Source organism: Canis lupus, chromosome 20, assembly GCF_011100685.1.
Source record: "Canis lupus familiaris isolate Mischka breed German Shepherd chromosome 20, alternate assembly UU_Cfam_GSD_1.0, whole genome shotgun sequence".
NCBI lineage: Eukaryota > Metazoa > Chordata > Mammalia > Carnivora > Canidae > Canis > Canis lupus.
In genome coordinates, this window is record NC_049241.1 from 52,545,189 (window position 1) to 52,572,593 (window position 27,405).

The 27,405-nt window shown below is 47.6% G+C and overlaps 1 protein-coding gene across 2 annotated transcripts in view; it reads right to left on the bottom strand.

Annotated features, from left to right (window-relative positions):
• The window catches only part of INSR (insulin receptor), a 135,257-nt gene extending 120,162 nt beyond the window's left edge, over window positions 1-15,095 (bottom strand). For both annotated transcript variants that reach the window (XM_038567407.1, XM_038567406.1), the window contains exon 1: window positions 15,016-15,095. The gene's annotated coding sequence lies outside the window, so the exon portion shown is untranslated. The remainder of the gene's footprint in view (window positions 1-15,015) is intronic.
• Window positions 15,096-27,405: the final 12,310 nt, after the last annotated feature.

A 27,405-nucleotide genomic window follows, 5' to 3' on the forward strand; every position in this document is an offset into this window, starting at 1 on the left:
CAGCCAGAGACAGTATGTGAATGAGTGGGTGTGGGTGTGTCCCAATAAAACTTTATTTACAAAAACGGGTGGTGACCCTTGCCCTGGCCCAATGCTGCCCAACAGAACTTTCAGCACTGACGCAAATGTTCTGTATCTGTGTTGTCCACTATAGAGGCCACCAGCCATTTGTGGCTCTCAGGCATTTCAAATGTGGCCCATAAGACTGAGGAACTGAATATTTAACTTCACTTTAGTTAATTTAAGTGGAACTAGACACATGTCACCGGTGCCTACCGTATTGGACAGGGTGGCCCTAGCTCTCTGTTGGCTCTCAAAGCCCTTTATGCCTTAGCTCCCAGCCCATCATCCTTCGAAATCCAGTTCAGGGGCCCCTGGTGGCTCAGTGGTTGAGCATCTATCTTCAGCTCAAGTCGTGATCCTGAGGTCCTGGGATCAAGTCCCACATTGGGCTCCCTACAGGGAGCCTGCTTCTCCCTCTGCCTATGTCTCTGCCTCTCTCTCTGTCTCTCAGGAATAAATAAATAAAATCTTAAAAAAAAAAAAAAAGATCCAACTCAAATGCCACCTCCTCCAGACACCCTTCTCTGATTTCCTTTCACCCATATACCTACTGGAAGCTTTCCCTTCTCCTTGTGCCCTTAAACTTGAGTTAACATTCATCATAATCAAACTCCTGAGGCCACTTCTCCTTGCCAACATACACACACACACACACACACACACACACACTAAAATTGGTCCAGGAGCAAAAAACACCTGCCTGCCATCCTCCCCAGGCCACGGCAAAACCAGATATGAATGTTCATTTAAGTATTGGACACCAGGGAAATGCAAATCCAAGCCACAATGAGATACCACTTCACTCCCACTAGGGTGGCTAAAATCAGAGATGGACAATAACAAGTGTTGTCAAGGATGCAGAGCAACTGGAACCCTCCTACATTACCAGTAAGAATATAAAATGATGCAGCTGCCATGGAAAACAGTCTGGTGATTCTTCAAACCATTAAGCAAAGAGTTACCACATGACCCAGCAATTCCACTCTTGGATAAATACTCAAGAGAAATGAAAACACAACCACACAGAAACTTGTACAGGCATACCTCGAAGATAGTGTAGGTTTGGTTCAAGGCTACCTCAGTAAAGCAAATATCTCCATAAAATGCATCAAATGAATTTATTGGCTTCCCAGTGCATATAAAAGTTACATTCAGGGCACGTGGGTGACTCAGTTGGTTAAGCATCTGACTCTTGATTTCGATTCGGATCACGATCTCAGGGTCGTAAGATCAAGCCCCTCATCAGGGGCTTGTGCTCTACACTTGTGCTGGCTGTAGAGCCTGCTTAAGATTCTCTCTCTCTCCCTCTCCCTCTGCCCCTCCCTCCCCCATCCTCTCTCGAAAAAAAAGTTATATTCACAGTATACTATGTAAAAAAAGTTTAGTAAGCATGCAACAGCATTATCACTAAAAAAAAAAAAATGTACTCCCCTTCATTAAAAAATGGTGTATTGCCAAAAAAAAAAAAATGCTAATGATCCTCTGAGCTTTCAGTGAGTCATCATCACTGATCTCTGATCACCAAACAGAATAGAAAAAAGTCTGAAATATTATGAGAATTACCAAATGTGACACAGAGACACAAAGTGAGCAAATGCTTTGGAAAAATGACACAGAGAGACTTGCTCGACAAAGGCTTGCCACACACCTTCAACTTGTAAAAAATCACAGTATCTGCGAAGCACGATCAAGTGGAGTGCAATAAAACGATGTGTGCCTGCCTGTATACAAATGGCCACTGGCGCAGTATCCACTAACAGGCAAAAAGGAGAAACAGCCCAATGTCCATCAACCAATGAATGGATAAACAAGCTGTGGCATCGCCATATGATGCACTATGGCTCAACCCCAAGAGGGAACGAAGTTCTGATATGTGTGACCTGGATGGAGTCTGAAAGCATGATGCTCAGTGAACAAACCCAGTCCCAAAAGACCACATGCACCATGATTCCATTTACATCGAACATCCAGAACAGGCAACTCTACAGAGACAGAAGTAGATTCGTGGTTCCCAGGGGCTGGAGAGGAGGGATTCAGGAGGGACAGCTAACGAAGACGGGGTTTCTCTTTGGAGTGATGAAAATGTGCCAACATTGGCTGGGGCGATGGCTGCACAGCTCAGCAAATGGAGTAAGAGCCAAGCGAATCGTAAACTGTAAATAGGTGAATTGTATGGGATTGAATCACAGCTCCATAAAGTCGTTATAAAAAATTAAATGACGGCAATAGTAGGGAACAATAAAGAGTTGCTTTTTTAAAAATCTCCCATGAATCTAACTCAACTCATTAAAGCTGTGTGTGTCCCTATTAGTCCAAACAATAGAGCAATTTACTGTTGGGACAGAAGATATCCCGAGGATGTTAGAAATGGTGCCAGAAATAAAATGTAGGGCCTTCTGCTGGCTTTTAATGCCTCTGGGGCGGGGGGGAAACCGAGGAATGCGTCAGGTTCTTGATGAGTGGTACACGTGGCTGATCACCCCCTCTATACGCTGGGAGATAAGGACAACAGGGAGCAGGGCGTGCAGGGGAGCCAGCGACAGCCAATACAGTAGTCCCCTGTGATCCCCAGGGTCCGTTACCCGCGGTTGACTGCGGTCAGAAAATATTAAATGGAAAATCCCTGAAATAAACAATTCATCAGTTTTTGAATTGCCCACCATTCTGAGTAGCGTGATGAAATCTCACGCCATCCTGTTTCGCCCGGTGTGTGAATCATCCCTTTGTCCGACCCATCCACGCTGGGTGTGCTACACACCCGTTAGTCACATAACGTAGGTATGTGTGTATAGAAAATAAGTAAAGCATATGTGGGGCTCAGTACTATCGTGGTTTCACACATCCACAGGCAGCGGGGTGGGGGGGAGTCCTGTGGATAAGGGGGGGCTACTGTGTTTTCTGAGCATTTACTATGTAAAGTAGCTGGCCTCCTCTCTGGCTCCCTGAATTCTAAAAATAATCCCCAGAGGAGGTGCATTTTCACACCCATTTGTGTGACAAGCAAATCGCGACTCACACACGCTGAGCTTTCAGTGGTGGCACTAGGTTCGCAGCCCTGCGATTACCTGCCGAGTCTATGCTGTAGCTATGTTCCAGTTTTACCATCTTTGTTCTTTCAAAAACACGCCTAAGGAAGAAGCGGGTGCATGTGACATAAATCAGGAAACAGTGAAACAGTTTTCATGCAGTGACAACACAGAGAAAGCCTGTTAAAGATCGTTTCCCCTGTCCACTCCCTCAGCAAATATCTGAGGAGGATCGGCTCTGTGCCCAACATTGTTCCAGGTATGGAAGTGCCATCGGGAATAGGACAGATCCGGATTCCTAGATCTCTCGGACTAGTTAGTCACTATCAACGACCTAAGTCAACTTAAAATATAACCAAGAGGAAGCCTTCAAGGAGAGCTTCACGGGCCAGAAGAGATCATAGAAACGAGCTATTTGATTTGGTCTGGACCAAGGAAGGAGGGCTTCCTGGAGGAGGTGGTTACTAGGACTAACATCTACACAAACGGTGCATTAAGAATTATTCGGTTTGGGATCCCTGGGTGGCGCAGCGGTTTAGCGCCTGCCTTTGGCCCAGGGCGCGATCCTGGAGACCCGGGATCGAATCCCACATCGGGCTCCCGGTGCATGGAGCCTGCTTCTCCCTCTGCCTGTGTCTCTGCTTCTCTCTGTGTGTGTGTGACTATCATAAATAAATTTTTTTAAAAAATTTAAAAATTTAAAAAAAGAATTATTCGGTTCTGGGGACGTCTGGGTGGCTCAGAGGTTGAGCATCTGCCTTTGGCTCAGGTTGTGATCCTGGGGTCCTGGGATCGAGTCCTACATCAAGCTCCCTACAGGGAGCCTGCTTCTCCCTCTGCCTGTGTCTCTGCCTCTCTCTCTCTGTCTCTCAAGAACAAATAAATAAAATCTTTAAAAAAGAGAGAGAGAGATGAAATTAAGTATATTTTAATTAATGCAATGCATCCAAGAATGTCACTTCAACATTAAAAAATTATTAATGAGGGATCCCTGGGTGGCTCAGCGGTTTAGCACCGCCTTCAGCCCAGAGTGTGGTCCTGGAGTCCCGGGATCAAGTCCCACATCGGGCTCCCTGCCTGTGTCTCTGTCTCTGTCTCTCTCTCTCTGCATTCCTCATGAATAAATAATTAAAACTTTTTAAATAAATTTAAAAATAATTAATTATTAGTGAGGTACTTTTCACAGTAAGCTTTCAAAATGCCATGCAGTATGTCTCAACTCAGATGCTAAATCTGCAGCAGAAACACTAGACCCGTATATATAGATTTCCTACAACGATCATTGAGAACGTAGGCGCATTTCCCCAACTTGTTCCAAATGTACTAAAGGGTTTTCCAACAACAGAATCAAATATTGACTTTTTTTTAAATATTTAAATGAACTAAAGGAAAATAAAAGTAAAGATTCAGGCACCCTGGCCACAGCCTCAAGAGCCTCGCGTAGACAATGGCCACCATCTCCCTGAGAGCGACACGTTCTTTTGGACAACACTGGTCTAGAACTTCCTGCCGGGCCTGAGAAATCTGAGGATTTTCCAGAAGAGAAGACGTAACATGAAGGCCATCTTGGAAAGTGTCCCTTCTCCCTGGTTGTCTCTCCACCATGAAAGCAGGCAAGACGTGCAGAGGGGCAGGGAAAGAAATATCTAGAAGGTTCTGAGTGCTTTCCAATGCTGAGAGTTTTACACATTCCGTGTCCAATCGTGAATGCACTCGGTCCTTAGTCTCCACATTCTTCAAATGCTCCCTGGTGATCTATCCTGGGGCCACACACTCTTCTCTGCATTCTTGCCAGTCTTAGCACCCCGAAATTCAGGAGTCCTACGCCAACGAGCCTTGGGTTAGGTGTCCGGCCACCACCCATACGAGTTCTGGGCCGTGCTAGAAACCCACCAGACCTGGCTTCCTACCCCAGCACCTGCCAGCTGTGTAATCCTGAGCCACCTCTTCAATCTCTGCCTCAGTTTCCTCACTGGGAACGATGGCAGCACGTGATAAAAAGGCTATGAAGAACAGAGGAGAACCGGAACCTGGCCATGTGCATGTGTTAGTTCTCTGCCCCGGGCTCACAGAACCAATTCCTAGATTTATTACCTTCAGAAATGAAAATTCGGGCACACCGTGGTATCAGACATCCTGAAGATTCTCTGCCCGCCCGGAAGACTGGCTCTTAAAATGGACTTCCTCAGACAAAGAGAAATGGGGGAGCTGGAGCAGGTGGCCAGTAGAATCAAGAGACCAGGATTCAAATGCAGGGTCCAGGACCAGCAAGTCAGCAAATATGGAAATAACTCTGTTATTCATTCATCCCAATGTTGGCTGGGCATCCCGGCGCACGGGGCATCACGCTGGGCACGGGGACTATTAAGATGGATAAGGCTGGAGGCTTACGAGCTCATAGAGACACTGAAATTACTGCCACGAGCTGCCATCAGAGTGCGCTAAAGCAATGAGCTGACAGCCTGATGGCCCCAGATGCAAATCTCAGCTTTGCAGATTGGCAGCTGTGTGATTACCTCTCTGGACTTCAGTGTTCCTGGCCCCATGAGGTGGGAAAGCAGGTGCACAGAAGGCAATGGAAACAGAAGTAATAGGGAGCCAAATAAGTATCAGAGAGAAGCCAGCTCAGACAAGATCTAAGGGGCTTCACCTTAGGCCCTGGGGGGGGCCTATCCTGACAACGTGGGGCTGAAGGGTGAGGGATGAAACCACCAAGGCTCAGGGCAATTTTATAAACACAGATGCCCCTGGACCAGAGAGTCCTGTTCTGGAAGTCTGCTGCAAATGGGTCCACACATGCGACTCAGGGAGGTTTATGGGTGGACCAGGGTTGGGGGAGACTAAAGCACTATAGTCTTTTCCAGCAAGTTCCTGGTCAAAATACCAGTGAGAGAAGCAGCAGCCCCCAGAGAGGAGACCTGAGGGAGGTGGTCCTTGAGCCCAGCTGGACGGAGGAGGAGACGGGGGTCCCTCAGATACTTGGGAGCAACAGCGGACCATCACACGTGGATGATGGAGAAGAAAACTGTGAGCAGAGGACGAGAGGGAAAGATGGCCTTGATGGGACATTCACCATGCAGACCATCATCCTTCTAGAAACTTCTCAGAGTCTTGGAGGATGCACCAAGGGGATCTCCTAAACAAACCAAGAGCCTACAAGGCGCTGATGTGGAAGTCGGAGAAACTCTGGGAAAGATGTAACTGAAGCTCCTACAGGTTCTCTGTCCTCGGGAGAAGGCAGATGCCTGACTGTGATGTCCACAAGGCATCAAAAGGCCCGAGGCGATCCGTGAATTCCTCAGACGGGGAAGATAAGCTCTGGAAAACAGGCTTTCAGAAGTTAGCCGCACTAGGCCACATCAGCCACAGCATGTGAGTCGGGCTCCACCGGAAATTGCTGGACACAGAGGGGTGGTAAGTGCCCTGAGGGGGGAGGGTGCACAAGGTTGGAACACAGGTGAAACACCTGTGCATGTGTTGCCCAGACAGATTTTTCTAGAAGAGGAAAGCGCCGGAGGCTCAGAAAGGGCTGTGTCCTCCCCAAGGCCACACAGCAAAGGTGAGACAGAGCTGGGACCTGAACCCAGTCCATCAGCCTGCTCAGGCTGCCGGAACACAGAACCGCAGGCTGCAGGGCTTACACACCACACCTTAGTTTCTCACAGTCTTGCAGTCTAGGGGTCTAAACTCAAGGTGTCAGCAGGGCTGGTTTCTGCTGAGGCCTCGGATCGACATACCAGCTACCCATCTTGGCCCACCTCTCCAGCCCGGGTGGGGAGGGGCCCCCACCCCCATTCTTCTGGCCCACTGAGCACTCCACTCCAGGATCAACGCCATCAGACACCTTCTTTGGGGCTGTTGACTGTTGTTAGAGAGAACCCCATAAGCTGGGGCACCTGGGTGGCTCAGGGCTCATTGGAGGTGGCCTTGGGCTCAGGTCGTGACCCTGGGGTCCTGGAATCTACTCCTGCCTCAGGTTCCCCACAGGGAGCCTGCTTCTCCCTCTGCCTGTGTCTCTGCCCCCCTCTCTCTCCCTGTCTCTCATGAAGAAATAAATGAAATTTTTAAAAAAAGAACCCCCTAAGCATGGTGGGCCACCCCAACAATTTCAAAGAAAGCTGGACCCTCACCCATTTTATCTGCCCAAGGCCCTACCGGCTATGCTTCAGAGCCAATTCTGATGTCAGTTCTCATCTTAGCTAGGACGGCCATAAGAAACTACCACAGATCGTGCAGCTTAAGCAACAGGAATTTTTTTAAGATTTTATTTATTTAAAAAAAAAAAAAGATTTTATTTATTTAATTATTCATGAGAGACACCGAGAGAGAGGCAGAGAGACACAGGCAGAGGAAGAAGCAGGCTCCCTGCGGAGAGCCCGATGTGGGACTCGATCGCAGGACCCCAGGATCCCGACCTGAGCCCAAGGTAGATGCTCAGCCGCTGAGCCACCCAGGTGCCCCAAGCAACAGAAATTTATTTCTCAGGGTTCTGGAGGCTGGGAGTCTAAGATCAAGGTGAGTTTGTGGGGAGAGCTGTCTTCCTAGCCTGCAGACACTGCCTCCTCGCCCTCCTCACTTGGTCTTTTCTGGTAGGCACAGGCAAGAGGAAAGAGATCCCTCTCCTCCTGTCCTCAGGAGGCCACCAATCCTATCAAATTAGAGCTCTACTCTTACGACCTCCCAAGAGCTCCAAATACAGTCCCATCGGGGAGTTAGGACTTCGAGTATGAACTGGCAGGGGTGGGGGCTACAGGATTCGGTTTCCTGCTCTAGACAAACCCGTAGCAAGCAAGCCCTTCTCCAACCTACATTAGAGCACCATCTCCTCTACCCACGTAGTCAAGGCTTCTCTAGAACGTGTCTCCGATGGGCAGACCAGTGTCTACAGGGACCCACACGGATACTGACCCCCGCCCCCCATCTGTACTGAAAGGGAAGGAGGGGGGTGGAGGATGAAGCAGGAAAGGGAAGGACGAGGGTGCAAGGAGGGAGACACCAAGGAACTACAATCGCTGCGACCTGGTACCTGCGGTACCCGGAGCGGTGGAGGAGGGAAGGGGATGGGAGAGGAGGGGCCAGTCACTAATGAACGCAGAGAGACTGAGACAGGACCAGTTTGGGGTGCTGTGGACAGCAGGCACAGTGGGGGGCATGCGGAGTCCCTGAGGGCTTTGGGGCGGGCCAGGAACAGATGTGGGTCTGGGGCAACAACAACAACAAAAAGTAGCAGGTGGCTGCGATACAATGTAACCGCATGTAATTAGGAAGGAGCACCTCAGAGCTCACCCCCTTTCTGATCTGGGAGGAAAACAGGGCAACATCTTTGAAAACAGACTGGCAACAAGAAATCCCAGAGAGGCTGCAGGAACACAGTGGGAGCTCTACTCTCTTTACCCCTTGTGTCCGGGCGCTACCTTTTTTGCACACTGTTAGCAAACACAGTTTTTGAAAAGTACCTATGTTTTCCACATTCCCGCAAAGGCATGAGAGAGAAACAAGAAACTCCTGCTAACGGGCTGCTATTCCTGAACACGAAACAGAGGCTACCATACAGCCCTGATGTGACACCCAACCCGTAGGGAATTGGAAGAAAAACCCAGATGCGAAATCCAATTTAATCCTCATGAGTCTGCCCTGAACTCCAACTGGAACTCACATCCAGGCTGCATCTGGCAAATCTTGCTGTGCTGGAAACAAACTCTCTTTTCTATGGGACGCCTGGGTGGCTCAGCGGTTGAGCATCTGCCTTTGGCTCGGAGCGTGATCCCGGGGTCCTGGGATCGAGTCCCCAGTTGGACTCTCCGCAGGGAGCCTGCTTCTCCCTCTACCCGTGTCTCTGCCTCTCTCTGTGTGTCTCTCATGAATGGGTATATAAAATCTTCAAAAATACAATAAAAATTAAAAATTTTTTAAATAAAACCCCAAAAGCCACTGGAGCACTCCCTGACACCAGGGTCAACAGAACACGGGGGACCCCTCCTCGAGATGAAAGCCAGGGGGTCTGGTGCCATCTCCTGAACTTTCCAAGATATAAACCAAGGATTTTTTGCACAGATCAAAACAGGACCAAAGGGGCATGTGTGTTCCACGAGATTCTACATGGGCACTGGCAAACCCAAATTCACAAATTTTAAAGCACAATGACAGGAAACCACCCTACAGCCCATTCTCAGTTTCAGCAGTTCTGTCTCTGGGGTCCCCTGGAATGTGGAATCGGCAAATTCTGGGCCATCGTCCCTGGGGAAGACGGGGTTAGGTTCCTACAAGCCTCTGGCCACAATGTTTTTGTCAATCAATTAATCCATAACCTTGCCTTATGTGCGTTTCTGTTTAAATACACCTTATTTAATAGACAGTGTTGATTCATTAACTTTGAATCACAGCCAACAGCACTAGGCGCGACAGCTCCTGGCCTGAGCCAAGCTTATCTAGCCCCGTATTTTCTCCATAAGGCACATCACAGCCTGCCTGCATTTATTCTTGTGCTTATACTACACAGCACGTCCACACTATGGGCGAGGCCCTCTCAAAACAGCAAAATCACCAACAAAACGTACAAAAATGCTGGAAATGTGGCGCTATATGCATCGCCCAAGGAGAGGCTTGTGTGAATCCGGCACACCAGAGCTGAAGCAAGCAGCAGGACCACGTGTGACCTCAGCTGGGAACGGGCCGATGTGGCGATTCAAATAATTTGATGCTCCACGCATGTCCAGAAACAACCACAAAAGTGCACTGAGTATTGATTTTAGAGTTACAAATTCATTTTAGCGACTAGGTGAGTTCACAAATAAGGAATCCGTGAACAACGAGGAGCTTATGAGTGCTTAAATTAAAAATGCCGAGTGTTGGGATGCCTGGGTGGCTCAGTCTGTCAAACGTCTGCCTTCGGCTCAGGTCATGATCCTGGGGTCCTGGGACTCAGTCCCCCCGCGGGCTGTGCGCTCAGCGGAGAGTCTGCTTCTCCCTCTCTCTCTCTCTCTCTGCCTCTGCCTCTCCCCCACTCATGTTCGTGCTCTCTCTCTCCAATAAATAAAATCTTTCTTAAAAATATTAATTCAGTTGTAAGATATGTTTTAAAGTCTACAGAGAAAACAGTAACAATGGAGAACAGTGTTGCTGGGATTAGGGATGGAGAGAGTGTGACCATAAAGGGGTGTCCAGAGGGAATTTGGGTGATGGGACTGTTCTGTATCCCAGTGTGGGGGCAGTCACACAACTCTATCCGAGGGTTAAAACTTGGGCAGCCTGGGTGGCTCAGCGGTTTAGCACCGCCTTCAGCCCAGGGGGTGATCCTGGAGACCCAGGATCGAGTCCCACATCGGGCTCCCTGCAGGGAACCTGCTTCTCCCTCTGCCTGTGTCTCTGCCTCTCTCTGTGTGTCTCTCATGAATAAATACATTTTTTAAAAAAGAAGGTTAAAATTCACATAACTGTGCGCGCGCACACACACACACGCAATTTTTAAGATGCAAACAAAAGCACAGTCACTTCCCAGGAGAGAAATGGCATGATTTTAGGGACAAAGTGTTGCAGGGGGACTTTGATTTTTTCCTCTCCAGGTTTTTGTAAATTTTTTTGCAATGAGCATGCATTACTTGTTATTTTAATTAAAAACCCATAAATAGGGTCCCGTTGCAAAACATAAGCCAACATATGTATTCTTTTTTTTTTTTAGAAGATTTATTTATTTTAGAGAGAGAGAGAGAGAGAGCAGATATGCATATGCAGCGAGGAGGGGGGCAGGGGGAGAAGGAAAGAATCTCAAGCAGACTACCCGCTGAGCAGGGAGCCCGCACCGAGGCTCGATCTCACGACCCTGAGATGATGCTCTGAGCAAATCAAGAGTCTGACCCTCAACTGACTGAGCCACCTAGGCGCCCCTCACGGATGTATTCTTTTTTAGGACTTTATTTATTTAATAGGGAGAGAGCACAGGCAGGCAGAACAGCAGGCAGAGGGAGAGGGAGAAGCAGGCTCCCCGCAGAGCAGAAGCGGAGCTCAATCCCAGGACAGTGGGATCATGACCTGAACCGAGGGCAGAAGCTTAATGGACTGAACCACCCAGGCGCCCCTAATGTATGTACTCTTAATAGAAAGTAACACCAGGGGTCTTGAAAGAAAATCGCACAGCAGACACCACTTTCTTTTGAGTTCTAGACACAAAGCCGACAGCGAGGGATCCTCATTCAACGCCAAGATGACTGTGCAAATAAATAAATCTTGATACCATAGACACAGCTAAGGAGGGGACATCATGGTATTTTCTCCCCGTTGGAACCCATATGTTCAGAGAGCGTACATGTCTCTGTAAAGGGGAACACGCCACAGCATCCCCAAGCATTCGTGATGCACTCATGTCATACCAGGGGCCACGCAAGCGATTAGGCATGTCATCATGATCCTCAAAGAGTCTGTCATAAATCAGGAGTCCCAAAACTCTCCCCGAGAAGGGCCAAGATATACACATTTCTATGGGCCATGCAATTGCAACTACTCAACTCTGCCATTAGGGCACAAAAGCAACTGTTAAGATGATGCCAATAAAACTTTATTCACAAAACCAGGTGTGGGCAGGCGGGAGTTGGCCTGTGGGCCACAGTTTGATAGCCCCTGTTCTAGATGAAGGAGTCTGACTACGTAAATTCACAACTGGGCTGAGAGTGGATGGCAGTAGGGATTGGCCCTCTAGGAAGAAAGAGCTAACATCTGAGCCCAGGGAAGGGAGCAGAGAGGATGGAGAGAGAGCCAGGTGCAGGTGAAAACTCTGCAGGAAACCGTGCCTTCCTGCCCTCCCCGAGGGGAGGGAGTGGACAGTGGCAGGCCCCGAGAGGTCAGCTGGGGTGAGGCGACAGGAGACGCACTTGGGAGGTGAGGGATTACCTTCACAAGAGCCATGGGCAAAGCAAAGCGATGGAGACATTAGCCAGATGCTGCGGGCAGCACAGTGGGCCAGAGGTGAGAGGGAGGGTGGTTAGAGCCCACCGGGGAGGCTTGGCAGGGGAAGGCTGGAGGCGGGTGGTGGGCCGGGGGTCGAGGGGCGGGGTATTGATCCTGGAACAAAGAGAGCAGGGACCCAGGTGGGTAAGTGTCCTAGACAAAGAAAAAGTTATCTTCCTGAATGTGGCTGTTCTCAACTGGGGCGGCTGGCAATGCCCAGAGACACTCTTGATTGTCATGACTGGAGGGAGGGACGTGCTACTGGCATTTTGTGGGTGGAGAAGCCAGGGATGCGGCTCCACTCCTCACAATACACAGGACAGCCAGCCCCCCCACAACCGGGAACTGTCTCAACCCAAATATTAAGAGCGATGAAGTTGAGAGGATCTACTCTATCCAGGTTGAGTCACTGACGGAGTGGGCTGCAGTGGGGACCCCAGGGAGCCCCACCCCAATGACCTCCATGAGTGAGTGGGACAAGGATGGCGGGCAGGGCTCCAGGAGGGAAGCAAAAGTTAAGAATAACCTCAGGGAGGTTAGGAAGTAGGCAAAAGTCCTGCTCCGAGGGCCCCCAAAGCACACAAGAGGACACACAAGAGAGACATCCGAGGCCACCCTTGTGAAATGAGGAGTGCCCGAGAAACCAGGGCGCTCTGGAAGCGAGCCTCTCTCACCTTAATTAGCCAACTCGCTGGACTCCCCCCGAAGCCCCGCAGGTTTTTCTTTTAATTAATCCCACATTGCCTTCATCCTTTAACTTTGCAATGCCCCCAAGTAATCTCAGGCCACTGCCAGCCAGTCCGAGGAGAAACAGAGGGGGGAGACACTACCCATTTCAGCAGAGCAGTAGGGACTCCACAGGAGAGCGGGCCAAAGTAGCACATCCCATAGGACATCCCCCCCTAAGAAAGTCCTTCACTTCTTAAACATCACACCGCCACCACCCCAACCAAAACGCCCTACAGGCTGACATTAGAGATTAATGATCTGTAAAGTTTCTCGAGGTTTCCGAACCTCTGAGGGGCATCACATCTCATTTATTCAATAGGATTTTGTTAACCATTACCACAGGTCGGTGGGAGGGAAGCTCAAACCCAAGAGAGCCACCTTTTATGAAGAAATCAGGCCAAGTAGGGTCCTCAGCAGCTCTGCCGCCTAGTCAAACTGCCTCACCTGGGAAAAATGATAATAAACCCCACCCCACAAGGCCATGGTGGGGATTAACTAAGATTATATATTCGGAGCACATGGAAAAGCCCCCGCCAAGAGCTTGCTCTTATGACTATGTCTAAGTTGGGTATTACCCGAGGAATGAAAAAGCCATAGCTTGGAGTACTGGTGAGAACACGAAGAATATGAGCTGAACCAAGAACAAATATTTTAACCAAACACCTTCTATGTGCCAGGCACTGTTCTAGGCTCTGGAAACATCGCAGTGGACAAAAGAAGTATATGCCTCTACCCCTGTGGAAACTGTGAACATGTAAAGAAGCGGTAAATCCACCTCCTGGGCCCTGCAAGCCCAGGCACAAGTCCACAATAAATTACCAAAGCTACAAGGAACAGAAGAGCAGGGAACCACACACACACATGCACGTGTGCAGACGCACGCACATACATACATACACAAATCCTAGACTAGTCCTAACATTTGTCTGGAGTTTCTTAACAAGAACTCAAGCCGACTGCCACCTTTATTGAGCGCCCGCTGTATACCAAGCACTTGGGCCTCGGAACCGTGGTGTAACTGAGAGAGGAGCTCCGCAAACCTGGATTGTCAACGCCAGAGCCTGTGCGTGCTTTGCCAGGGACCTCATTCCCCATCAGGGAGCTCAGGAGCTGCTTTCCTTCCCTCCCCGACCCCTTCCTCACCATGACTGATTTCCTTTTATGGACAATTCTGAAAAAGTAACCCAACAGATATTTTTAAAGTGGGGCCTCAAACACCAGTGGGGAACTCCAGCCATGTTCTCTTAAAGGTTCTTCATTTCTTGCCCCACAAGCAGAAAGGACGGCTACCAAGCCCAAGGCCGATGCTGGAGTTGGGGTTTGCCTCCATCTGCTGCCAGCGCAGGGAGGCTGGGGAGGGAAGTCCATGGGGCTAGGGGGTGTGAGAGCCTCTCCTGAGGTTAGAGACCTCCCTGGACTGGCAGGTAAAAGAGCCCTTGTGAAAGGCAGAGCTGGAGGGGGGGGTGTGGGGGTTATGGGGAGACATAGGACATGCAGCAGTCCAGAGCCTCCCCAGGGCACCACACAGAGAGGTTAGAGTCCTCCCTCTGGCCCTGACTTTAGGGCAAATCGAACCGTCTCCTAACCTCAGCCTCAATTTACTCCTCTATGAAATGGGTAACGCGTATGGACCTCCGGAGGCCACTGTGAAGGTCCAGAGAGATCAGTCCGGGGCATTCGGTGACCCTAACTATAATAATCATAATAAAGACAACACCCCCCCCCCCGCCCCCTTCTGCTACAACAAAGGCCCTGTTGCCAAGGCGCTAGAGTTTGCCTCCGGACATCTGGAAACAGAACCCAAAAGTGTAAACATGGATCTGAAGTCCGGGTAGCCACCGGCCTAGGTCCAAGCAGAGGGGTGGGATTCTGCAGTGCCCCGCCTGGGGCGCCCATCCGCAGAGACCCCGAGGGACCCCGTGCGCCCGCGGCATGCGGTGCCCCCAGGTCGCCCGGACCCGGGGACCCAGCGGGCACCCGGGTCGCGTCTCCCGGGCGAGCGGGGCTTGGAGAGGGCCGGGCACGGGTGCGAGGCGCGTCGGGAGGGGCGCCCGCGGCGGGGCGGGCACTGGGGCAAGGTTCCTCGGGGCCGGGGCCCGCACGCGGGGCGCAGAACCGCGAGCCCAGGCGGGCAAAGGCCAAGGTCAGCGGCTTCCCGCCGCGGCCGCCCGCGCCCCCACACGCGCCGGGGAGGGCGCGGGGTCCCCGGTGGCCCCCCACGCGCCCGCCCGCCGCCCTCCGGGGCCCCCGGACTCACCCTCTCCGGGGTACAGGTGGCCCGCGGCACCCAGCAGCAGCGCGGCCACCGCCAGCAGCAGCGGCGCGGCGGCCGCCCCCCGCCCGGCCCGGGCGCCCATGGCTGCGGGAGCGCGGGGTCCCGGCGGCTCAGAGCGCGCGGCGCCGGCCCGCGGGGGTCATGCTCTGCGGCGCGGGGCGCGCGCCCTCCTCTCCGCGCCCGCGGCCCCGCCCGGGAGGGCCCCCACTCGGCCCCCGAGGGGCGCGGGGCCTCGGCCGCTGCAGATCCCGCGGCGGCGGCGGCGGCGGCGGCGGCGGCGGCGGCGGCGGCGGCGGCGGCCCCGACCCGGACCCCTGCGGCCCGGGGCCCGTCCCGCGATCTCAGGGCCCGGAGCCCCTCGCTGCGCCCCGGCCGCCCGGCTCTCCGCCCCGAGCGCGCTGGGCCGCGATCTGCGGACGCCGAGACAGACGGACGCGCGGACGGACAGACGCGCGGACGGGCGGGCACCTGGGCTGGCGAGCGGCGGGCGGGCGGCGGGAGCGAGGGCTGCTCGGCCCGTAAACAACGCGGCCCGTCAGCTGGGCCCCGCGCGGGTCGCGGGAAAAGGCGGCGCGGATCGAGACTCGGAAGGGACTCGGCGCCCGGGAGAGGCCCGGGAGAGGCCCGGGAGGGGGAGGCAGGACGGCCGCGGGGAGGCGCCGCCCCGCCCGCCGCCCTCGCCTGGGCCCCCCGCGCTGGAGGCGCCCGCACCCCGCCCCCCGCGCCCCGCGCCCCGGCGTCTCGGGCCTCGGGGGCGCCCCCGATGCCGACCCATCCGGACGGATCCCTTCCGTAACATTTTTCGCTATTTCGTTTCCCTTGTGGACTTTGGGAGGTTCGGTTTGATTTTTTTTTTTTTTTTTTAAGATTTCATTAAAACGCTGTTTATCTTGGTCCCTGGGGTTTCTGGTACTCCCGTAAATGTTGCACTCGCGTCACCCTCGTCCCAGTCCTGCCAGCGCGTCTCGGACTAGACGCGAGGGCGCCCCCGCCCCGCGCCCGGGGCCCTGCGGACGGCCACGTGCACGCGCGCCCAGGGCGCTCCGTGTGCTCCGTGGCAGGGGCGAGGGAGGGGGGCCTCAGGCGCGGCCTGGGGTGCAAGTCGGAGAAGAGACACCTGGGACAACGTGCAGAACCTCGCAGAAGAGCGAACCAGGCCCCACGGAGCCGGGTTCCAGCGCAGGTGGACACACCCCGTTTTCAACACACAGACCCACAGTCCCTGTGTGTGTCTGAATGTCCAGCAAGTGTCATTCACGAATAGGGCACCATAGCAGCCAAGCCACCTTCCTGAGCTGGGGGAAGGAGCCTTAGGTATAGAAAGCCAGCACCGAGTGGAATCTGGCTCCCCCTCCCCTCACTTCCTGTGTGGCCTTGGACGTGGGACTTTACTCTCTGGCTGGGTTGGCCTCGGCTCTATAATGCCTGTAACAATCCCTGCCGGTCCGATTTGACGAGGTGCAAGAGCAATAAAGCATAAGAAAGCGCCCGGCACAATTCTAGGCAGAGGGCGCTCATTCTTCCCCCTGGTCCATTACGCAAATATTAGTTAGCCAGGAGCTGAGCCCACTGTTCCTCTAAGGCACCAAACCTAATCCTGCCTCCTGGCTTTCACTCTGGCTGTTCCCTCCGCCTGTCCCTCCAGTGGCTGGCTGCCCCTCGGTGCCCCAGTGAGCCTTCCCTGATCACACTTTGCAAACGCCGCCTCCCCCCCCCCCCCATCCCTTTGTTCTGGTCCCTGTTATTTACATCACTCTAGTTTGTCCTGAAATTCTTTGGGTTTTTTGTGTATGGTCTCCCCACTCCATGAAGCAGAAATTCTTCACTATTTTACACCCAGCGCCTGATATATCTGTTGCTTAATAAATATTTGTTGAATGGAAGAACCAACATGCAATAATAAGTAATGAGGATTTACAGTGAGCAAAATAAACACACTCAGTTTCCCTGTAGACCTCACAGTCTGGCGAGAGAGGGGATCCTTGATTAAACAATCCTGGGGCCTAATGTGGGGTGGGGGTGGGGCGTAGGGAAAGGATCCTCCCAAGGAGGTGAGTTGAAGCTGAAATCTGGAGATGAGGAGGAGTCAGCCAAGGAAGACAGGAGGGAAGTGTTACAGGCTGGGAGCCCAGCATGAGCAGGGGCCCAGAGGTGGACAGGCAGGTGTTCCCCCAACTGACCCAGGCACTGGAGCTGGAGCCTAGAGGGAGGTCAAGCAAGCAAAGGTGGACTCAAAGGCAGAATTAGAAGGGGGAAGAGCCTTGGATAGATCATGTTAAGCCCTCTCCCAAAACACCTTCATCCTAAAAGCAATGGGAAGCTACTAGAAGGTGTACACAAAAGGGCTGACATAATTTGATTTTCTTTCCAATAATATCTGCGATGGGGCAAACATAGACCCAGAGAGAACACAGAGTAGCTGCAGTCCCAGAGTATCAAGAATTGTAGGTTCAATAAATGTTGTTCCCCTTCCTTCTTGTGCAAACCTGTCCAGAGCTGTGGGCTTCCCTCTGACCCGTGGGAGCCCCCAAAATCACCACATTCCCAGGCAGGAAGCGTGTGCTGAAAACCACGCGGAAGGAAACACGCTGTCCTCTGGAAATCCTTCAGGACAAGGACTTGCGTGCTGGACCTAAGTCGAAAGAATCATTTCGACTGATCATTTCAGTTGTGACCTGAAAATGAAGACACCACCACTTCCTGAAACCACTCACTGTTTCTTTCGCAAAACCCTCCAAGCCCTCCAAAAAAACAGCCATCTAAAAATTGAAAGTCAACCCTTGCCTTTTATTAAAATCATTGGAACAGAAGCAGAGACACCACCATTTGGCAATCTCTGACTGATTGATTCGGGCGAGAACCCTCTGTGCATGCCAAAACTAACGGTTGGACTTTTAAGAAGCAAATATTTCCACGGTCTCCAAGTATCTCTCTGCAAGATACTTGCTCATAATAAAGGAAAGGAAAAACAGTAGCTTCCTAGAGGAGAAAGCTGGCGGACATCACCTTAAATTAAGTGATCAAAGTTGCTTCTGGATTTCCTTTTGCCGTGTAAGACATTTCCGGGACAATTGGGGAAGACTTAAAAGGTCCATCAATTATATTACTAGAGTATTGAATTAGTATTGAATCAATAGTAATTTGATCGTCGTGCAGAGATGGTGTGAGAGAACGTCTTTGGTTTTAGGAACTACATACTGAATGAAATATGGAGGGATAAAGGGCAGAATGTCTGCAACCGGCTTTCAAATCATTTTGAAAAAAAAAAAAAAGAGAGAGAGAAAGAACAAAGTAGATGTGATCAAGTTTGATAAAATTTGTATATCTGGGGCACCTGCGTGGCTCAGTGGTTGAGCATCTGCCTTGGGCTCAGGTCATGATCCCGGGGTCCTGGAATCCAGTCCTGCATCGAGTTCCCTGCAGGGGACCTGCGTCTCCTCCTGCCTATGTCTCTACCTCTCACTCTGTGTCTCTCATGAATAAATAAATAAAATATTTTTTAATAAATATGTAAATCTGGTGAAAAGTGTGGACATAGGGGTTCACTGTACTATTCATGCAGCTTTGCATGGAGTTCAACAGCATATAAAAATCAAAAGTTTTAAATTTTGAAAAACTACTTGGGGTAGGGCTCCTGACTAGCTTAGTGGGTAGAGCATCCAACACAGACCCCCAGGGTTGTCAGTTTGAGCCCCACATTGGGCGTGGAACCTACTAAAAAAAGCTATTTGAGGCTTTTTATTTCACTTTGTTTTTGTTAGATCGGCTTCAGCTTGACATTTAAACACATTGTACTCTGAATGCATGATCTAAAGAGAAAGAAAGGTTGGTTCATAGTTCATGAATAAAGGCAATGAACACTTCTGCTGCCCATCAAAGAGGGCTTGAGGAGACCTCCCCATCAACCTGCTGGGGGTTTTCTCTTAACGGGTCCTTCTGGCGGGAAATCTCAATCTAGCTGTTTTCCATTTCATTGAAGCAGGAAACCAAATGTAAATCCAGACTCCTATGTTGTCATGGAAACCCGCTTTAATACATTACATTTAGAGTCAGGAGGGAAAATAAGAAAGTACAGACTGAGTTCATTTGTGAATAGCAGTGCAAAAACCCAGCATGGAGAATTTACTAACAGAACCACGCAAATTAAAACACACACACACACACACACACACACACACCACCAACAGCAGGGTCAAGCGGAACTCAGCCCAGGAGTGCAAAGATGGTTCAATGCTAGGAAGTCTAGCCATCAAGATTATTGTGGGTTTTTTTTTAAGATTTTACTTATTTGGGATCCCTGGGTAGCTCAGCGGTTTAGCACCTGCCTTCAACCCAGGGCATGATCCTGGACACCTGGGATCGAGTCCCGTGTTGGGCTCCCTGCATGGAGCCTGCTTCTCCTTCTGCCTGTATCTCTGCCTCTGTGTGTGTGTCTCTCATGAATAAATAAATAAAATCTTTAAAAGATTTCTAGTTATTTATTTATTCATGAGAGACACAGAGAGAGAGGCAGAAACATAGGCAGAGGGAGCCTGATGCAGGACTCAATGCCGGGACCCTGGGATCACAACTTGAGCCAAAGGCAGATGCTCAACCACTGAGCCACTCAGGTGCCCCCAAAATTGTTTTAATAGGTCCGAGGAGAGAAGGCACATGAGCCTCTACTGCGATACTACAAATGTATTTGATAAACTGCAAAGCCATTCAAGACTGAAACCATAAGACTCTACAGTGGGGAAATACTATCTCATAACTTCAAAGCAGAGAATATCTCTTTAAGCAAGGCACAAGTCCCAAATCTAAAAATCCAAAAATAACAAAAATTTGGCTATGTAAAAACTAAGATTATAAGAATAGCAAAAAAAAAAATCATACAGTCAAATCTGATTTGTAAAAGTGAGAAAAAAATGTAAGTGAGAAAAGAGTAAATGACAGATAAAGGACATGCATTATGCTATATTACAAAATATACAAAACACAGTACTGAGATAAAACCCCAAACTTTTGTTTGCCAAAATTTACCTGGTAGAGGACATGAATAGGCAGCAAGTATGTGACACAGAAACAGACTGCTGAAAAGAAAAAAAAAAAGAATACAAAAGGTATTTAAATATATGAGGATGTTTAGCTTTCTTCATAGTTAAAGATATGTCCACGTCATTTTCACCGAATTTGCCAATAATCAGAAAAATGGGCAACATGATATGAACATCTGTGAGAAAGTAGACACTCTCATAATCACTGATACAAATCAGGTCAATCAATGGGAGGTGATTTGGCAATGACTTTCAACAAGTAAATTTCACTGACCCTTTCCACCTTTCATCCCATTTCCAGGAATTTATATGCTGCACAAGAATACTCCCATAAGTATAAAAAAAATATATGTTCACAAGGATATTCACTATAACAAAACCTAGAATCAACCTAAACAACTTTTCTACCCAAGAAGCAGAGGGACCTATACACTCCTCCTCAAAATACCTAATCAATTCGAATATTTCAAATTTTTCTCGTTCTTTCTCTCTTTTCTTTTTCATCTCTTAAACCATTCACAAAGGGTTTGCCCTGACAAGCTACAGTGACTTGCAATCTTCTTTTATATTTTTTCATGGGTTTTATTTTTTCCTTTTTTTTGTTTTTGTTTTTTTTTGTTGTTGTTGTTGTTGTTGTTTTTTAAGTTTTGAGGCCATAAAGGCAGTGTGTGATATTGGTATAAGAAAAACGATCGGGGCAGCCCCGGTGGCCCAGTGGGTTTGGCGTCACCTTCAGCCCTGGGCATGATCCTGGAGACCCCAGATCGAGTCCCATGTCGGGCTCCCTGCATGGAGCCTGCTTCTCCCTCGGCCTCTCTCTCTCTCTCTCTCTCTCTCTCTGTGCCTCTCATGAATAAATAAATAAAATCTTTTTTTAAAAAAAATCCTTCCTTAAAAAAAAAAAAAAGATCGTTTTGGGGGTACCTGCATGGCACTGTCGGTTGAACATCTGACTCTTGGTTTCAGCTGGGGCTGTGATCTCGGGGTCGTATGATGGAGCCCCCACGTCCCAACCCCACCATCAGGCTCTGCACTCGGCACAGAGTCTATCTAAGACTCTCTCTCCTTCTCCCTCTCCCCCTCATCCCCACAGACTCATTCTCTCTCTCTCAAATAAATAAATCTGAAAAAGAAAAGAAAAGACAATCACCTTAAAACAATCATGAAAATAGAGAGTAGAATGGTAGTTACAAGGGGCTGGGGAAGGAGGAATTGAGGGAAGCCAGTTAAGGATATAAATTACCACAAGTAGATAAATAAGCTCTGGAGCTCTAATGTACGACAGAGTGATCATAGTCAACAATGCTGTGTTATAAACTACAAAGTTGCTAAGAAACTAAATCTTAACCATTCTTACCGAAAATAAATAAATATGCGACATGATAAAGACGTTGGCTAACGCTGCTGTATTAACATTGCAATATAGAAATGCGTCAAACTCACCCACTGCACAACTTAAATTTACAAAATATATGTCAATTATGTCTCTATTTTTTTTTAATCTAAATAGAAAAGGAAAAGAGAGAACAGACACACTTGAGTAACTTGATGTCTGTCGGTCCTGCTCCCTTTGAGGGTATGTTTTCCACTTCCATGGAGCTGTTATTCTTAAAAACCTCCATTTCTGGGGCACCTGGGTGGTTCAGTGGTTGAGTGTCTGCCTTTGGCTCAGTTCGTGATCCCAGGGTCCTGGGATCGAGTCCCACATCAGGCTCTGCGCAGGGAGCCTGCTTCTCCCTCTGCCTGTGTCTCTGCCTCTCTCTCTGTGCATCTCTCATAAATAAACAAATAAAATTAAAAAAAAAAACCTCCATTTCTGACCCATATTCAAAAACACTCACTTTTACTGTTTTGAAATTTTTTTTAAATTGTGGCAAAATGCACATAACCCAGAACTTACCATTTTAACCATTTTAAAGTGTATACAATTCAGGGATGTTTAGTATATTCATAATATTGTGCAACCACCATATCAGTTCCAATTTTTTTTCCTTGCCCCAAATAGAAACCCCATACCCATTAAGCAACCACTTCTCCTTTCCCCTCCCATCAGCCCCTGGCAACCACTAATCTATTTCCTGCCTCTGGGGATTTGCCTATTCTGGACATTCCATATAAATGGAATCATATAACATGTGACCTTTTGTGACTGGCTACTTTCACTACTTAGTAAAATGCTTTCAAGTTGCATCCATATTGTAGCATGGATTAGCCAGCTCTTCATTCCTTTTTATGGCTGAATGATATTCCATTATCCATTGGATTTTGAATGGTCAAAACTGCCCCCAGGCTCCCATCTTGAACCTACTCTTGAACCCACACTCTCTGAAGTCTGCAGTGTAGCAGACCTACAACCCCCGCTCCGGGTATTTCTGAGTAAGGGGCTCTCCTGGCTTCTGAGGCTACTGTGCAACTGTTGTCAAGACTGTGGCTTTGTTCAGTTGAAGAGAATTTAGATAGGAACTGGATTGAATGAAGAAAATGCTTAGAAGATGGAAAAAGCTTCTGTGGGAAATTATTTGTACCTGAGTAGACAAAAAAATATATATTTTTTTATAATTATATATTGTATATACATAAATAAATATATTTATATATACTTATATTTATATATAAATATATATTCTTATATATTTTATATATATATATGTTTTTTTAGGGAGCACTGTCAACTCTTCTGCAAATATAACAACTAAGATGTTTGCCTCTCTTGTCTACTTGCCTCCCCTCCATGGCTGCTTCCAAGAAAAAGACACAAAATATTTTTATTTCTCAAAAGCATTTCTTTTCATTGCTGCGATGTACAGGACTATTTCCTACTGGCTGAGGGTGAGTTACCCGACTTCGGGGAGAAACACAGTACCTCAAAAGTTATAATTAGCAGAAAATTGTTCTAACATAAATAAAGAATGGGAAAACAGTCAGTGGGACACCATAACCTTTTAGCAAAAGGATGAGTTCAATCTACGTGTACTAAGATGAGGAAGTCTGCAAGATATATATTATTTTTACACAAAAAGGTTAAGTGAGGAATAGTGTAAGGGAAATGCGACCTTTTGTGTTTTGAAAGAGAAGATGAGATACTGCAAAATAAATTAACATATGCCTATTCCTGACATTTCTAGATTCATGAAACTTCTCTCAAAGAATACACAGGAACTGGTTAACATTTTTCTACTTGTTTGGATTGTTTAAACCGTGTACATTAATTCCCTTTTCAAAACTCAGCATAAGACAGAGACATTTTTTTAAAAAACAGCATCGCCCTATCTACAACAGGAAAGAAAATAAACACAGAGGAAAAAAATTAACTGCCTCTGACCCATTAAAAAAACAAAACAAAACATAGTACTTTAGAGGGCAATATAAAGTAAAACATAAAAACAGAACACTGTATAAGGGCATTCCCTCTGCCCCCCCCAAAAAAATATATATATATAAATCCAATTCAATATCAAAATTTATATCTAAAAGAATATATGAAAGAATATATATTAAAAGAATATATGAAATATATGAAAAGAAATATATGAAAGAATATATGAAAATTATTCTGAAGTTCATCTAGGGGAGGGTTTCTCAACCTTGGAATGATGGACACATAGAGCCAGATAATTCTTTGCCGTGGGGGCTGTCGCACGCACTGTCGGATGTTTAGCAGCATCCCTGGTCTCTATGTCACACCTCAGGTGTGACAACCAAAATTGTCTCCAAACATTGCCAAGTCTGCCCTGGGCGGCAAACTCCTTGCTGGGAACCACTGATCTAAAAACTAATTAAATCAGCACTGGGAAGAAAATCTGGAAACAAACAGTAATCTGGACGACAATAACATTTTCTGATGTTAAAATATTAAAAAGCTAAAATGAAAAAAAAAATAAAATAAAATGAATTCAAAGAGGCACAAGTATAGGCAGGCAGTTGGATCAATATTCCAGAAGGACTACCCTGGAAAGACTCCCCATTTTTAAATAATTTATCTTAAAGGTGCCTCCCAATCAGTTGGAAAGAGAAAAATTTTCTCCAATACAATCATTCAATAAAGGGGGCTGAGATAATTATGTGGTAATTTCAGAAGGAAATCTATACAGTCTTTAATGAGTGCATTTAAAACTAGATCTAGGGGTGCCTGGGTAGCTCAGGGGTTGAGCATCTGTCTTTGGCTCAAGGCGTGATCCTGGGGTCCTGGGATCGAGTCCCCCACATCAGGCTCCCCGCAGGGAGCCTGCTTCCTTCTCTGCCTATGTCTCTGCCTCTCTCTGTGTGTCTTTCATGAATAAATAAAATCTTTAAAAAATTGTTTTAAATAAAAGCTAGATCTAGGGGCACCAGGTGGTTCAGTCAGTTGAGCATCCGACTCTTGAACTCTGCCCTGGGATACACACCCTCATGGGGCTCTGTGCTCATCCGTGAGTCCACTTAAGGAGTCTCTCTCCCTCTCCCTCTGTCTCTCCCCGCACCCCTGCTCATGTGCACTCTCTCTCAAATAAATATATCTTTTTTTTAAAATAACAAAGAAATAAAAGCTAGATCTAAAAAAGAGTTTAGAGGAGCCTGGATGGCTCAATCGGTTAAGCCTCTGCTTTTGGCTTGGGTCACGATCCCTGGAGTCCTGGGATCAAGCCCCACATTTGAGTTCCCTGCTCAGTAGGGAGCCTGTTTCTCCCTCTGCCTGCCTCTCCCCCTGCTGGTGCTCTCTTTCTCTCTCTCAAATAAATAAATAATATCTTTATTATTTTTTTAAATAAAAATTTAAAAAAAAAAAAAAAAAAAAAAAAAAGGGATCCCTGGGTGGCGCAGCGGTTTAGCGCCTGCCTTTGGCCCAGGGCGCGATCCTGGAGACCCAGGATCGAATCCCACGTCAGGCTCCCGGTGCATGGAGCCTGCTTCTCCCTCTGCCTGTGTCTCTGCCTCTCTCTCTCTCTCTGTGACTATCATAAATAAATAAAAATTTAAAAAAAAAAAAATAAATAAATAAAGATTTTATTTATTTATTCATGAGAGACACACACACACACAGAGGCAGAGACGCAAGCAGAGGGAGAAGCAGGCTCTATGCAGGGAGCCCGATGTGGGACTCCATCTCGGGACTCCAGGATCACACCCTGAGCCGAAGGCAGACACTCCAACCACTGAGCCACCTAGGCATCCCGATAAATAATATCTTTTTTTAAATGTATTAAAAAATAATAAAAATTAAAATTAAAAATTTTTAATGTATAAAAAAGACTTTAAGTCGAATTTGCCACATTAAAAATTTGCTAAACTTGGGATCCCTGGGTGGCGCAGTGGTTTAGCGCCTGCCTTTGGCCCAGGGCGTGATCCTGGAGACCCAGGATCGAATCCCACGTCAGGCTCCCGGTACATGGAGCCTGTTTCTCCCTCTGCCTGTGTCTCTGCCTCTCTCTCTCTCTCTGTGACTATCATAAATAAATAAAAATTAAAAAAAAAAGAAAAAAAAATTTGCTAAACTTAAGATTGGTCTAGCCTGTCAGAACAAACTAGATGAGTATAGAATTAGGCGTGTGTCAATCTTCCAAGAGAAAGCACTTGCTAAGCATAATATCACCAAAAACCGGATAATAACAACATCAGGATTTCACTTCATGAAAATAAAAATGTCTGCATATCCAAAAAGAAATGACCAAAATGAAAATATAAGCAACGGAATGGGGAAATATATTCCACAAGCAAGATACCAAAGAGGTCCATATCTATATATGGACCCTATACATATAAAGGGTGTTTTGAAGTTGATAAGGGTTCCACCTTCCAGATAACAAGCAAATGGTATCAAGGGACTGTTTCCAAGAGAAAATAAAACTGCCAAGGTGCCAAAGGTTCGGTTTTACTTCTAACCAAAGAAACATGAGTGAAAATAACAGGTAGATGCCATTGTCCATCTAGTAAATTCACCAGTTTAAATATAGGGTACAATAAGACACGAAGATTGCTGTGTGATCTGGTAATCCCACTCTAAGATATACACCCCCAAAAGAATTAAAGGCAGGAACTCAGATGGTTTTAACCAATGTACACAACAGCATTGTTCACAGAAGCCAAAAGATGGAAGGATGGGGATCCCTGGGTGGCGCAGCGGTTTAGTGCCTGCCTTTGTTCCAGGGCGTGATCCTGGAGTCTCAGGATCGAGTCCCACATCAGGCTCCCCGCATGGAGCCTGCTTCTCCCTCTGCCTGTGTCTCTGCTTCTCTCTCTCTCTCTCTCTCTCTCTCTCTCTCTCTCTCTCTCTGTGTCTCTCATGAATAAATAAATAAAATATTTAAAAAAAAAGATGGAAACAACCCAATGTCTGTTGATGGATGATGGATGAAGGGATAAGAACACAGTGTGGTGCATCCATACGTGTAGTATTTTTCAGCCTTAAAAAGGAATGACTTTCTGGCAACTGCTACAACAGGGGTGAATCCCAAAGATATGGTGAATGAAATAAGCCAGACACAAAAGGACAAATTGTGTGCGGTTCCACTTGTACAAAGTATCCAAGGTCTTCAAATTCAGGGACACAAAGTCTATTAGAAGTTACCAGGGGCTGGAGGCAGAAGGGGGATAATGAGTGGTTGTTGAACTACATAGAGTTTTGGTTTGGGATGATTTAAAAAAAAAAAAGCGCTCTGAGAATCTGCTAAGAGAGTATAATATAAGCGTCCTCACAACCAAAAAAACAGAACAAAACAAAACAAACAAACAAAAAACATAACTATGTGAAATGATGGCTGTTGGTTAATCGAGTTGTGGCAATCATTTCACAAAGTATACATATGTCAAGTCATCACATTGTATACTTTAAATATAGACAATTTTACTTGTCAATTATAATCAAGAAAGCTGAAGGAAAAAAACTCTGGAAATGGGTAGTGGTGATGCTTGTTGCGCAAATATTGTGATGTATTGAATGCCATTGAATTGTACGTTTAAAAATGGTCAAAATGGCAAGGTTTATATTTAACATGATACTTTTAAGCGACAACAACAACAACAACAAAAAACCCACCTAAAAGGAGGGACCTTAAATACACATTGCTGAGTAGAAAAAAAACCCACTCTACAAAGTCTACATGCTGTGTGATCCCAACTACATAAAATCTTCTTTAAAAATAAAATAAAAGAATAAAAAACAAGGAAGGTACAACATCAGGAGTAAACCTTATGTAAACTATGGACTTTTGTTAATAATAATGCATCAAGTTGGCTCATCTGTGTGACAAATGCACCTAATGCAAGATGTTCATAATTTGGAAAATTGAGAGGAGAGGGGGAAACGGGGGTAAAAGTATTTCCTCTATTTCCTGCTCAATTTTTCTGTAAACTTGACACT